We start from the raw sequence: 14,238 nt of genomic DNA on the forward strand, positions 1-14,238 counted from the left end.
GATCAAAGCGTAAACTCTTTGAAACATTACTCCCAAGGAAGACAAGTGGGCATGGTGACTGTTGTATTCAATCCCGATGCAATTTCTGTGTTTCATCAACACTCCGATACTCCACAGATTACAGAATGCCTCCAGATGTGCATCGGAAACTGCTACTGGTCTTCCAGGGAACGATCAAAGTGTAGACTATTTGAGACATTACTCCCATGGAGGAAAGTGCGCATGGTGACTGTTGTATTCAGTCGCGATGCAATTTCTGTGTTTCATCAACACTCTGATAGTACACAGAGTACAGAAAGCCTCCAGATGTGCATCGGAAACTACTACTGGTCATCCAGGGAACGATCAAAGCGTAGACTGTTTGAGACATTACTCCCATGGAGGAAACTGCGCATGGAGACTGTTGTATTCATCCCCGATGCAATTTCTGTGTTTCATCAACACTCTGATAGTCCACAGTGTACAGAAAGCCTCTAGATGTGCATAGGAAACTACTACTGGTCTTCTGGGGAACGATCAAAGCGTAGACTGTTAGAGACATTACTCCCGTGGAGGAAAGTGCGCAAGGTGACTGTTGTATTCAATCCCGATGCAATATCTGTGTCTCATCAACACTCTGATAGTCCACAGATTACAGTATGCCTCCAGATGTTCATCGGAAACTACTACTGGTCTTCCAGGGAACGATCAAAGCGTAGACTGTTAAGACATTACTGCCATGGAGGATAGTGCGTATGGTGACTGTTGTATTCAATCTCGATGCAATTTCTGTGTTTCATCAACACTCCGATACTCCACAGAATACAGAATGCCTCCAGATGTTAATCGGAAACTACTACTGGTCCTCCAGGGAACGATCAAAGCGTAGACTCTTTGAGACATTACTAACTTGGAGGTAAGTGCGCATGGTGACTGTTGTATTCAATCCCGATGCAATTTCTGTGTTTCATCAACACTCTGATAGTCCACAGATTACAGAAAGCCCCAGATGTGCATCGGAAACTACTACTGTTCTTCCAGGGAACGATCAAAGTGTAGACTGTTTGGGACATCACTCCCATGGAGGAAACTGCGCAAGGAGACTGTTGTATTCATTCCCGATGCAATTTCTGTGTTTCTTTAACACTCTGATAGTCCACAGATTACAGAATGTCACCAGATGTGCATCGGAAACTACTACTTGTCTTCCAGGGAACGATCAAAGAACAGACTGTTTGAGACACTACTCCCGTGGAGGAAACTGCGCATGGTGACTGTTGTATTCAATCCCGATGCAATTTCTGTGTTTCATCAACACTCTGATACTCCACAGATTACAGAATGCCTAAAGATGTGCATCGGAAACTACTACTGGTCTTCCAGGGAACGATCAAAGTGTAGACTATTTGAGACATTACTCCCATTGAAGAAAGTGCGCATGGTGACTGTTGTATTCAATCGCGTTGCAATTTCTGTGTTTCATCAACACTCTGATAGTCCACAGAGTACAGAAAGCCTCCAGATGTGCATCGGAAACTACTACTAGTCTTCCAGGGAACGATCAAAGCGTGGACTCTTAGAGACATTACTAAAATGGAGGAAAGTGCGCATGGTGACTTTTGTATACAATCCCGATGCAATTTCTGTGTTATATCAACAATCTGATAGTCCACAGATTACAGAATGCCTCCAGATGTTCATCGTAAACTACTACTGGTCTTCCAGGGAACGATCAAATCGTAGTTTGTTTGAGACATTACTCCCGTGGAGGAAAGTTCGCATGGTGACTGTTGTATTCAATCCGGATGCAATTTCTGTGTTTCATCAACACTCTGATTCTATACATTTTACAGAATGCCTCCAGATGTGCATCGAAAACTACTACTGGTCTTCCAGGGAACTATGAAAGCGTAGACTGTTTGAGACATTACTCCAATGGAGGAAAGTGCGCATGGTGACTGTTGTATTCAATCCCGAAGCAATTTCTGTGTTTCATCAACACTCTGATAGTCCATAGATTACAGAATGCCTCCAGATGTTCATCGGAAACTACTACTGGTCTTCCAGGGAACGATCAAATCTTAGACTGTTTGAGACATTACTTTTATGCGGGAATGTGCGCATGGCGACTGTTGTATTCAATCCCGATGCAATTTCTGTGTTTCATCAACACTCTAATAGTCCACAGATTACAGAAATTCTCCAGATGTGCATCGGAAACTACTACTGGTCTTACAGTGAACGATCAAAGCATAGACTGTTTGAGAATTACTCCCATGGAGGAAAGTGCGCATGGTGATTGTTGTATTCAATCCCGATGCAATATCTGTGTTTCATCAACACTCTAATAGGCCACAGATTACAGAATGCCACCTGATGTGCATCGGAAACTACTACTGGTCTTCCAGGGAACGATCGAAGCGTAGACTGTTCGAGACATACCCACCGTGGAGGAAAGTGCGCATGGTGACTGTTGTATTCATTCCCGATGCAATTTCTGTGTTTCTTTAACACTCTGATAGTCCACAGATTACAGAATGCCACCAGATGTGCATCGGGAACTACTACTGGTGTTCCAGGGAACGATCAAAGCGTAGACTGTTTGAGACATTACTCCCATGGAGGAAACTGCGCATGGAGACTGTTGTATTCATCCCCGATGCAATTTCTGTGTTTCATCAACACTCTAATAGTCCACAGTGTACAGAAAGCCTCTGGATGTGCATAGGAAACTACTACTGGTCTTCTGGGGAACGATCAAAGCGTAGACTGTTAGAGACATTACTCCCCTAGAGGAGAGTGCTCATGGTGACTGTTGTATTCAATCCCGATGCAATTTCTGTGTTTCATCAACACTCTGATACTCCACAGAATACAGAATGCCTCCAGATGTTAATCGGAAACTACTACTGGTCTTCCAGGGAACGATCAAAGCGTAGACTGTTTGAGACATTACTAACATGGAAGAAAGTGCGCATGGTGACTGTTGTATTCAATCGCGATGCAATTTCTGTGTTTCATCAACACTCTGATAGTCCACAGATTACAGAATGCCGCCAGATGTTCATCGGAAAGTACTACTGGTCTTCCAGGGAACGATCAAAGCGTGGACTCTTAGAGACATTACTAAAATGGAGGAAAGTGCGCATGGTGACTTTTGTATTCAATCCCGATGCAATTTCTGTGTTTCATCAACATTCTGATAGTCCACAGATTACAGAATGCCTCCAGATGTTCATCGTAAACTACTACTGGTCTTCCAGGGAACGATCAAAGCGTAGACTGTTTGAGACATTACTCCCATGGAGGAAACTGCGCATAGTGACTGTTGTATTTATTCCCGATGCAATTTCTGTGTTTCATCAACACTCTGATAGTCCACAGTGTACAGAAAGCCTCCAGATGTGCATAGGAAACTACTACTGGTCTTCTGGGGAACGATCAAAGCGTAGACTGTTAGAGAGATTACTCCCATGGAGGAAAGTGCGCATGGTGACTGTTGTATTCAATCCCGATGCAATTACTGTGTTTCATTAACACCCTGATAGTCTACACATTACAGAATGCCACCAGATGTGCATCGGAAACTACTACTGGTCTTCCAGGGAACGATCAAATCGTTGTTTGTTTGAGACATTACTCCCGTGGAGGAAAGTGCGCATGGTGACTGTTGTATTCAATCCGGATGCAATTTCTGTGTTTCATCAACACTCTGATACTACACATTTTACAGAATGCATCCAGATGTGCATCGAAAACTACTACTGGTCCTCCAGGGAACTATGAAAGCGTAGACTGTTTGAGACATTACTCCAATGGAGGAAAGTGCGCATGGTGACTGTTGTATTCAATCCCGATGCAATTTCTGTGTTTCATCAACACTCTGATAGTACATAGATAACAGAATGCCTCCAGATGTTCATCGGAAACTACTATTGGTCTTCCAGGGAACGATCAAATCGTAGACTGTATGAGACATTACTTTTATGGGGGAATGTGCGCATGGCGATTGTTGTATTCAATCGCGATGCAATTTCTGTGTTTCATCAACACTCTAATAGTCCACAGATTACAGAAATTCTCCAGATGTGCATCGGAAAGTACTACTGGTCTTACAGTGAACGATCAAAGCAGAGACTGTTTGAGAATTACTCCCATGGAGGAAAGTGCGCATGGTGATTGTTATATTCAATCCCGATGCAATTTCTGTGTTTCATCAACACTCTGATAGGCCACAGATTACAGAATGCCACCAGATGTGAATCGGAAACTACTACTGGTCTTCCAGGGAACGATCAAAGCGTAGACTGTTCGAGATATACCTCCCGTGGAGGAAAGTGCGCATGGTGACTGTTGTATTCATTCCCGATGCAATTTCTGTGTTTCTTTAACACACTGATAGTCCACAGATTACAGAATGCCACCAGATGTGCATCGGAAACTACTACTGGTCTTCCAGGGAACGATCAAAGCGTAGACTGTTTGAGACATTACTAACATGGAGGCAACTGCGCATGGAGACTGTTGTATTCATCCCCGATGCAATTTCTGTGTTTCATCAACACTCTGATAGTCCACAGTGTACAGAAAGCCTCTGGATGTGCATAGGAAACTACTACTGGTCTTCTGGGGAACGATCAAAGCGTAGACTGTTAGAGACATTACACCCGTGGAGGAAAGTGCGCATGGTGATTGTTGTATTCAATCCCGATGCAATTTCTGTGTTTCATCAACACTCTGATACTCCGCAGAATACAGAATGCCTCCAGATGTTAATCGGAAACTACTACTGGTCTTCCAGGGAACGATCAAAGCGTAGACTCTTTGAGACATTACTAACATGGAGGAAAGTGCGCATGGTGACTGTTGTATTCAATCCCGATGCAATTTCTGTGTTTCATCAACACTCTGATAGTCCACAAGTTACAGAATGCCGCCAGATGTTCATCGGAAACTTCTACTGGTCTTCCAGGGAACGATCAAAGCGTAGACTGTTTGAGACATTACTACCGTGGAGGAAAGTGCGCATGGTGACTGTTGTATTCAATCCCATTGCAATTTCTGTGTTTCATCAACACTCTGATAGTCCACAGATTACAGAATATCTCCAGATGTGCATCGGAAACTACTACTGGTCTTCCAGGGAACGATCAAAGCGTAGACTGTTTGAGACATTACTCCCACGGAGGAAAGTGCGCATGGTGACTGTTGTATTCAATCCCGATGCAATTTCTGTGTTTCATCAATATTCTGATAGTCCACAGATTACAGAATGCCTCCAGATGTTCATCGTAAACTGCTACTGGTCTTCCAGGGAACGATCAAAGCGTAGACTGTTAGAGACATTACTCCCATGGAGCAAAGTGAGCATGGTGACTGTTGTATTCAATCCCGATGCAATTTCTGTGTTTCATCAACACTCTGATAGTCCACAGATTACAGAATGCCTCCAGATGTTCATCGGAAACTACTACTGGTCTTACAGGGAACGATCAAAGTGTAAACTGTTTGAGACATTACTCCCATGGAGGTAAGTGCGCATGGTGACTGTTGTATTCAATCCGGATGCAATTTCTGTGTTTCATCAACACTCTGATAGCCCACATTTACAGAATGCCTCCAGATGTGCATCGGAAACTACTACTGGCCTTCCAGGGAACGATCAAAGCGTAGACTGTTTAGACATTACTCCCATGGAGGATAGTGCGCATGGTGACTGTTGTATTCAATCCCGATGCAATTTCTGTGTTTTATCAAAACTCTGATACTCCACAGAATACAGAATGCCTCCAGATGTTAATCGGAAACTACTACTGGTCTTCCAGGGAACGATCAAAGCGTAGACTCTTTGAGACATTACTAACTTGGAGGAAAGTGCGCATGGTGACTGTTGTATTCAATCCCGATGCAATTTATGTGTTTCATCAACACTCTGATAGTCCTCAGATTACAGAATGCCTCCAGATGTTCATCGGAAACTACTACTGGTCTTCCAGGGAACGATCCAAGCGTAGACTGTTTGAGACTTTACTCCCATGGAGGAATGTGGGCATGGTGACTGTTGTATTCAATCCCGATGCAATTTCTGTGTTTCATCAACACTCTGATAGTCAACAGATTACAGAATGCCGCCAGATGTTCATCGGAAACTACTACTGGTCTTCCAGGGAACGATCAAAGCGTAGACTGTTTGAGACATTACTACTGTGGAGGAAAGTGCGCATGGTGACTGTTGTATTCAATCCCGTTGTAATTTCTGTGTTTCATCAACACTCTGATAGTCCACAGATTACAGAATGCCTCCAGATGTGCATCGGAAACTACTACTGGTCTTCCAGGGAACGATCAAAGCGTAGACTATTTGAGACATTACTCCCATGGAGGAAAGTGCGCATGGTGACTGTTGTATTCAATCCCGATGCAATTTCTGTGTTTCATCAACATTCTGATAGTCCACAGATTACAAAATTTCTTCAGATATGCATCAATAATTACTACTGGTCTTCCAGGGAACGATCAAAGCGTAGGCTGTTTTAGATATTACTCGCATGGAGGATAGTGCGCATGGTGACTGTTGTATTCAATCCCGATGCAATTTCTGTCTTTCATCAACACTCTGATAGTCCACAGTGTACAGAAAGCCTCCAGATGTGCATCGGAAACTACTACTGGTCTTCCAGGGAACGATCAAAGCGTGGACTCTTAGAGACATTACTAAAATGGAGGAAAGTGCGCATGGTGACTTTTGTATTCAATCCCGATGCAATTTCTGTGTCTCATCAACACTCTGATAGTCCACAGATTACAGAAAGCCCCCAGATGTGTATCGGAAACTACTACTGGTCTTCCAGGGAACGATCAAAGCGTAGACTCTTTGAGACATTACTCCCATGGAGGAAACTGCGCATGGGGACTGTTGTATTCATTCCCGACGCAATTTCTGTGTTTCATCAACTCTCTGATAGTCCACAGATTACAGAATGCCACTAAATGTGCATCGGAAAATAATACTGGTCTTCCAGGGAACGATCAAAGCGTTGATTGTTTGAAACATTACTTTTATGGAGGATAGTGCGCATGGTGAGTGTTGTATTCAATCGGGATGCAATTTCTGGGTTTCATCATCACTCTGATAGTCCACAGATTACAGAATGCCTCCAGATGTGCATCGGAAACTTTTACTGGTCTTCCAGGTAACGATCAAAGCGTAAACTCTTTGAAACATTACTCCCAAGGAAGACAAGTGGGCATGGTGACTGTTGTATTCAATCCCGATGCAATTTCTGTGTTTCATCAACACTCCGATACTCCACAGATTACAGAATGCCTCCAGATGTGCATCGGAAACTGCTACTGGTCTTCCAGGGAACGATCAAAGTGTAGACTATTTGAGACATTACTCCCATGGAGGAAAGTGCGCATGGTGACTGTTGTATTCAGTCGCGATGCAATTTCTGTGTTTCATCAACACTCTGATAGTACACAGAGTACAGAAAGCCTCCAGATGTGCATCGGAAACTACTACTGGTCATCCAGGGAACGATCAAAGCGTTGACTGTTTGAGACATTACTCCCATGGAGGAAACTGCGCATGGAGACTGTTGTATTCATCCCCGATGCAATTTCTGTGTTTCATCAACACTCTGATAGTCCACAGTGTACAGAAAGCCTCTAGATGTGCATAGGAAACTACTACTGGTCTTCTGGGGAACGATCAAAGCGTAGACTGTTAGAGACATTACTCCCGTGGAGGAAAGTGCGCAAGGTGACTGTTGTATTCAATCCCGATGCAATATCTGTGTTTCATCAACACTCTGATAGTCCACAGATTACAGTATGCCTCCAGATGTTCATCGGAAACTACTACTGGTCTTCCAGGGAACGATCAAAGCGTAGACTGTTAAGACATTACTGCCATGGAGGATAGTGCGCATGGTGACTGTTGTATTCAATCTCGATGCAATTTCTGTGTTTCATCAACACTCCGATACTCCACAGAATACAGAATGCCTCCAGATGTTAATCGGAAACTACTACTGGTCCTCCAGGGAACGATCAGAGCGTAGACTCTTTGAGACATTACTAACTTGGAGGTAAGTGCGCATGGTGACTGTTGTACTCAATCCCGATGCAATTTCTGTGTTTCATCAACACTCTGATAGTCCACAGATTACAGAAAGCCCCAGATGTGCATCGGAAACTACTACTGTTCTTCCAGGGAACGATCAAAGTGTAGACTGTTTGGGACATCACTCCCATGGAGGAAACTGCGCAAGGAGACTGTTGTATTCATTCCCGATGCAATTTCTGTGTTTCTTTAACACTCTGATAGTCCACAGATTACAGAATGTCACCAGATGTGCATCGGAAACTACTACTTGTCTTCCAGGGAACGATCAAAGAACAGACTGTTTGAGACACTACTCCCGTGGAGGAAACTGCGCATGGTGACTGTTGTATTCAATCCCGATGCAATTTCTGTGTTTCATCAACACTCTGATACTCCACAGATTACAGAATGCCTAAAGATGTGCATCGGAAACTACTACTGGTCTTCCAGGGAACGATCAAAGTGAAGACTATTTGAGACATTACTCCCATTGAAGAAAGTGCGCATGGTGACTGTTGTATTCAATCGCGTTGCAATTTCTGTGTTTCATCAACACTCTGATAGTCCACAGAGTACAGAAAGCCTCCAGATGTGCATCGGAAACTACTACTGGTCTTCCAGGGAACGATCAAAGCGTGGACTCTTAGAGACATTACTAAAATGGAGGAAAGTGCGCATGGTGACTTTTGTATACAATCCCGATGCAATTTCTGTGTTATATCAACAATCTGATAGTCCACAGATTACAGAATGCCTCCAGATGTTCATCGTAAACTACTACTGGTCTTCCAGGGAACGATCAAATCGTAGTTTGTTTGAGACATTACTCCCGTGGAGGAAAGTTCGCATGGTGACTGTTGTATTCAATCCGGATGCAATTTCTGTGTTTCATCAACACTCTGATTCTATACATTTTACAGAATGCCTCCAGACGTGCATCGAAAACTACTACTGGTCTTCCAGGGAACTATGAAAGCGTAGACTGTTTGAGACATTACTCCAATGGAGGAAAGTGCGCATGGTGACTGTTGTATGCAATCCCGAAGCAATTTCTGTGTTTCATCAACACTCTGATAGTCCATAGATTACAGAATGCCTCCAGATGTTCATCGGAAACTACTACTGGTCTTCCAGGGAACGATCAAATCTTAGACTGTTTGAGACATTACTTTTATGCGGGAATGTGCGCATGGCGACTGTTGTATTCAATCCCGATGCAATTTCTGTGTTTCATCAACACTCTAATAGTCCACAGATTACAGAAATTCTCCAGATGTGCATCGGAAACTACTACTGGTCTTACAGTGAACGATCAAAGCATAGACTGTTTGAGAATTACTCCCATGGAGGAAAGTGCGCATGGTGATTGTTGTATTCAATCCCGATGCAATATCTGTGTTTCATCAACACTCTAATAGGCCACAGATTACAGAATGCCACCTGATGTGCATCGGAAACTACTACTGGTCTTCCAGGGAACGATCGAAGCGTAGACTGTTCGAGACATACCCACCGTGGAGGAAAGTGCGCATGGTGACTGTTGTATTCATTCCCGATTCAATTTCTGTGTTTCTTTAACACTCTGATAGTCCACAGATTACAGAATGCCACCAGATGTGCATCGGGAACTACTACTGGTGTTCCAGGGAACGATCAAAGCGTAGACTGTTTGAGACATTACTCCCATGGAGGAAACTGCGCATGGAGACTGTTGTATTCATCCCCGATGCAATTTCTGTGTTTCATCAACACTCTAATAGTCCACAGTGTACAGAAAGCCTCTGGATGTGCATAGGAAACTACTACTGGTCTTCTGGGGAACGATCAAAGCGTAGACTGTTAGAGACATTACTCCCCTAGAGGAGAGTGCTCATGGTGACTGTTGTATTCAATCCCGATGCAATTTCTGTGTTTCATCAACACTCTGATACTCCACAGAATACAGAATGCCTCCAGATGTTAATCGGAAACTACTACTGGTCTTCCAGGGAACGATCAAAGCGTAGACTGTTTGAGACATTACTAACATGGAAGAAAGTGCGCATGGTGACTGTTGTATTCAATCGCGATGCAATTTCTGTGTTTCATCAACACTCTGATAGTCCACAGATTACAGAATGCCGCCAGATGTTCATCGGAAAGTACTACTGGTCTTCCAGGGAACGATCAAAGCGTGGACTCTTAGAGACATTACTAAAATGGAGGAAAGTGCGCATGGTGACTTTTGTATTCAATCCCGATGCAATTTCTGTGTTTCATCAACATTCTGATAGTCCACAGATTACAGAATGCCTCCAGATGTTCATCGTAAACTACTACTGGTCTTCCAGGGAACGATCAAAGCGTAGACTGTTTGAGACATTACTCCCATGGAGGAAACTGCGCATAGTGACTGTTGTATTTATTCCCGATGCAATTTCTGTGTTTCATCAACACTCTGATAGTCCACAGTGTACAGAAAGCCTCCAGATGTGCATAGGAAACTACTACTGGTCTTCTGGGGAACGATCAAAGCGTAGACTGTTAGAGAGATTACTCCCATGGAGGAAAGTGCGCATGGTGACTGTTGTATTCAATCCCGATGCAATTACTGTGTTTCATTAACACCCTGATAGTCTACACATTACAGAATGCCACCAGATGTGCATCGGAAACTACTACTGGTCTTCCAGGGAACGATCAAATCGTTGTTTGTTTGAGACATTACTCCCGTGGAGGAAAGTGCGCATGGTGACTGTTGTATTCAATCCGGATGCAATTTCTGTGTTTCATCAACACTCGGATACTACACATTTTACAGAATGCATCCAGATGTGCATCGAAAACTACTACTGGTCCTCCAGGGAACTATGAAAGCGTAGACTGTTTGAGACATTACTCCAATGGAGGAAAGTGCGCATGGTGACTGTTGTATTCAATCCCGATGCAATTTCTGTGTTTCATCAACACTCTGATAGTACATAGATAACAGAATGCCTCCAGATGTTCATCGGAAACTACTATTGGTCTTCCAGGGAACGATCAAATCGTAGACTGTTTGAGACATTACTTTTATGGGGGAATGTGCGCATGGCGATTGTTGTATTCAATCGCGATGCAATTTCTGTGTTTCATCAACACTCTAATAGTCCACAGATTACAGAAATTCTCCAGATGTGCATCGGAAAGTACTACTGGTCTTACAGTGAACGATCAAAGCAGAGACTGTTTGAGAATTACTCCCATGGAGGAAAGTGCGCATGGTGATTGTTATATTCAATCCCGATGCAATTTCTGTGTTTCATCAACACTCTGATAGGCCACAGATTACAGAATGCCACCAGATGTGAATCGGAAACTACTACTGGTCTTCCAGGGAACGATCAAAGCGTAGACTGTTCGAGATATACCTCCCGTGGAGGAAAGTGCGCATGGTGACTGTTGTATTCATTCCCGATGCAATTTCTGTGTTTCTTTAACACTCTGATAGTCCACAGATTACAGAATGCCACCAGATGTGCATCGGAAACTACTACTGGTCTTCCAGGGAACGATCAAAGCGTAGACTGTTTGAGACATTACTAACATGGAGGCAACTGCGCATGGAGACTGTTGTATTCATCCCCGATGCAATTTCTGTGTTTCATCAACACTCTGATAGTCCACAGTGTACAGAAAGCCTCTGGATGTGCATAGGAAACTACTACTGGTCTTCTGGGGAACGATCAAAGCGTAGACTGTTAGAGACATTACACCCGTGGAGGAAAGTGCGCATGGTGGTTGTTGTATTCAATCCCGATGCAATTTCTGTGTTTCATCAACACTCTGATACTCCGCAGAATACAGAATGCCTCCAGATGTTAATCGGAAACTACTACTGGTCTTCCAGGGAACGATCAAAGCGTAGACTCTTTGAGACATTACTAACATGGAGGAAAGTGCGCATGGTGACTGTTGTATTCAATCCCGATGCAATTTGTGTGTTTCATCAACACTCTGATAGTCCACAAGTTACAGAATGCCGCCAGATGTTCATCGGAAACTTCTACTGGTCTTCCAGGGAACGATCAAAGCGTAGACTGTTTGAGACATTACTACCGTGGAGGAAAGTGCGCATGGTGACTGTTGTATTCAATCCCATTGCAATTTCTGTGTTTCATCAACACTCTGATAGTCCACAGATTACAGAATATCTCCAGATGTGCATCGGAAACTACTACTGGTCTTCCAGGGAACGATCAAAGCGTAGACTGTTTGAGACATTACTCCCACGGAGGAAAGTGCGCATGGTGACTGTTGTATTCAATCCCGATGCAATTTCTGTGTTTCATCAATATTCTGATAGTCCACAGATTACAGAATGCCTCCAGATGTTCATCGTAAACTGCTACTGGTCTTCCAGGGAACGATCAAAGCGTAGACTGTTAGAGACATTACTCCCATGGAGCAAAGTGAGCATGGTGACTGTTGTATTCAATCCCGATGCAATTTCTGTGTTTCATCAACACTCTGATAGTCCACAGATTACAGAATGCCTCCAGATGTTCATCGGAAACTACTACTGGTCTTACAGGGAACGATCAAAGTGTAAACTGTTTGAGACATTACTCCCATGGAGGTAAGTGCGCATGGTGACTGTTGTATTCAATCCGGATGCAATTTCTGTGTTTCATCAACACTCTGATAGCCCACATTTACAGAATGCCTCCAGATGTGCATCGGAAACTACTACTGGCCTTCCAGGGAACGATCAAAGCGTAGACTGTTTAGACATTACTCCCATGGAGGATAGTGCGCATGGTGACTGTTGTATTCAATCCCGATGCAATTTCTGTGTTTTATCAAAACTCTGATACTCCACAGAATACAGAATGCCTCCAGATGTTAATCGGAAACTACTACTGGTCTTCCAGGGAACGATCAAAGCGTAGACTCTTTGAGACATTACTAACTTGGAGGAAAGTGCGCATGGTGACTGTTGTATTCAATCCCGATGCAATTTATGTGTTTCATCAACACTCTGATAGTCCACACATTACAGAATGACTCCAGATGTGCATCGGAAACAACTACTGGTCTTCCAGGGAACGATCAAAGCGTAAACTGGTTGAGACATTACTCCCATGGAGGAAAGTGCGCATGGTGACTGTTGTATTCAATCCCGATGCAATTTCTGTGTTTCATCAGCACTCTGATAGTCCACAGATTACAGAAAGCCCCAGATGTGCATCGGAAACTACTACTGTTCTTCCAGGGAACGATCAAAGCGTAGACTGTTTGAGACATCACTCCCCATTGAGGAAACTGCGCAAGGAGACTGTTGTATTCTACCCCGATGCAATTTCTGTGTTTCATCAACACTCTGATAGTCCACAGTGTACAGAAAGCCTCCAGATGTGCATAGGAAACTACTACTGGTCTTCTGGATAACGATCAAAGCGTAGACTGTTAGAGAGATTACTCCCATGGAGGAAAGTGCGCATGGTGACTGTTGTATTCAATCCCGATGCAATTACTGTGTTTCATTAACTCCCTGATAGTCTACACATTACAGAATGCCACCAGATGTGCATCGGAAACTGCTACTGGTCTTCCAGGGAACGATCAAATCGTAGTTTGTTCGAGACATACTTCCCGTGGAGGAAAGTGCGCATGGTGACTGTTGAATTCATTCCCGATGCAATTTCTGTGTTTCTTTAACACTCTGATAGTCCACAGATTACAGAATGTCACCAGATGTGCATCGGAAACTACTACTGGTCTTCCAGGGAACGATCAAAGAACAGACTGTTGGAGACACTACTCCCGTGGAGGAAACTGCGCATGGTGACTGTTGTATTCAATCCCGATGCAATTTCTGTGTTTCATCAACACTCTGATACTCCACAGATTACAGAATGCCTCCAGATGTGCATCGGAAACTACTACTGGTCTTCCAGGGAACGATCAAAGTGTAGACTATTTGAGACAATACTCCCATGGAAGAAAGTGCGCATGGTGACTGTTGTATTGAATCGCGTTGCAATTTCTGTGTTTCATCAACACTCTGATAGTCCACAGAGTACAGAAAGCCTCCAGATGTGCATCGGAAACTACTACTGGTCTTCCAGGGAACGATCAAAGCGTGGACTCTTAGAGACATTACTAAAATGGAGGAAAGTGCGCATGGT

The sequence above is a fragment of the Schistocerca gregaria genome, unplaced genomic scaffold (assembly GCF_023897955.1).
Source record: "Schistocerca gregaria isolate iqSchGreg1 unplaced genomic scaffold, iqSchGreg1.2 ptg000285l, whole genome shotgun sequence".
Classification (NCBI taxonomy): domain Eukaryota; kingdom Metazoa; phylum Arthropoda; class Insecta; order Orthoptera; family Acrididae; genus Schistocerca; species Schistocerca gregaria.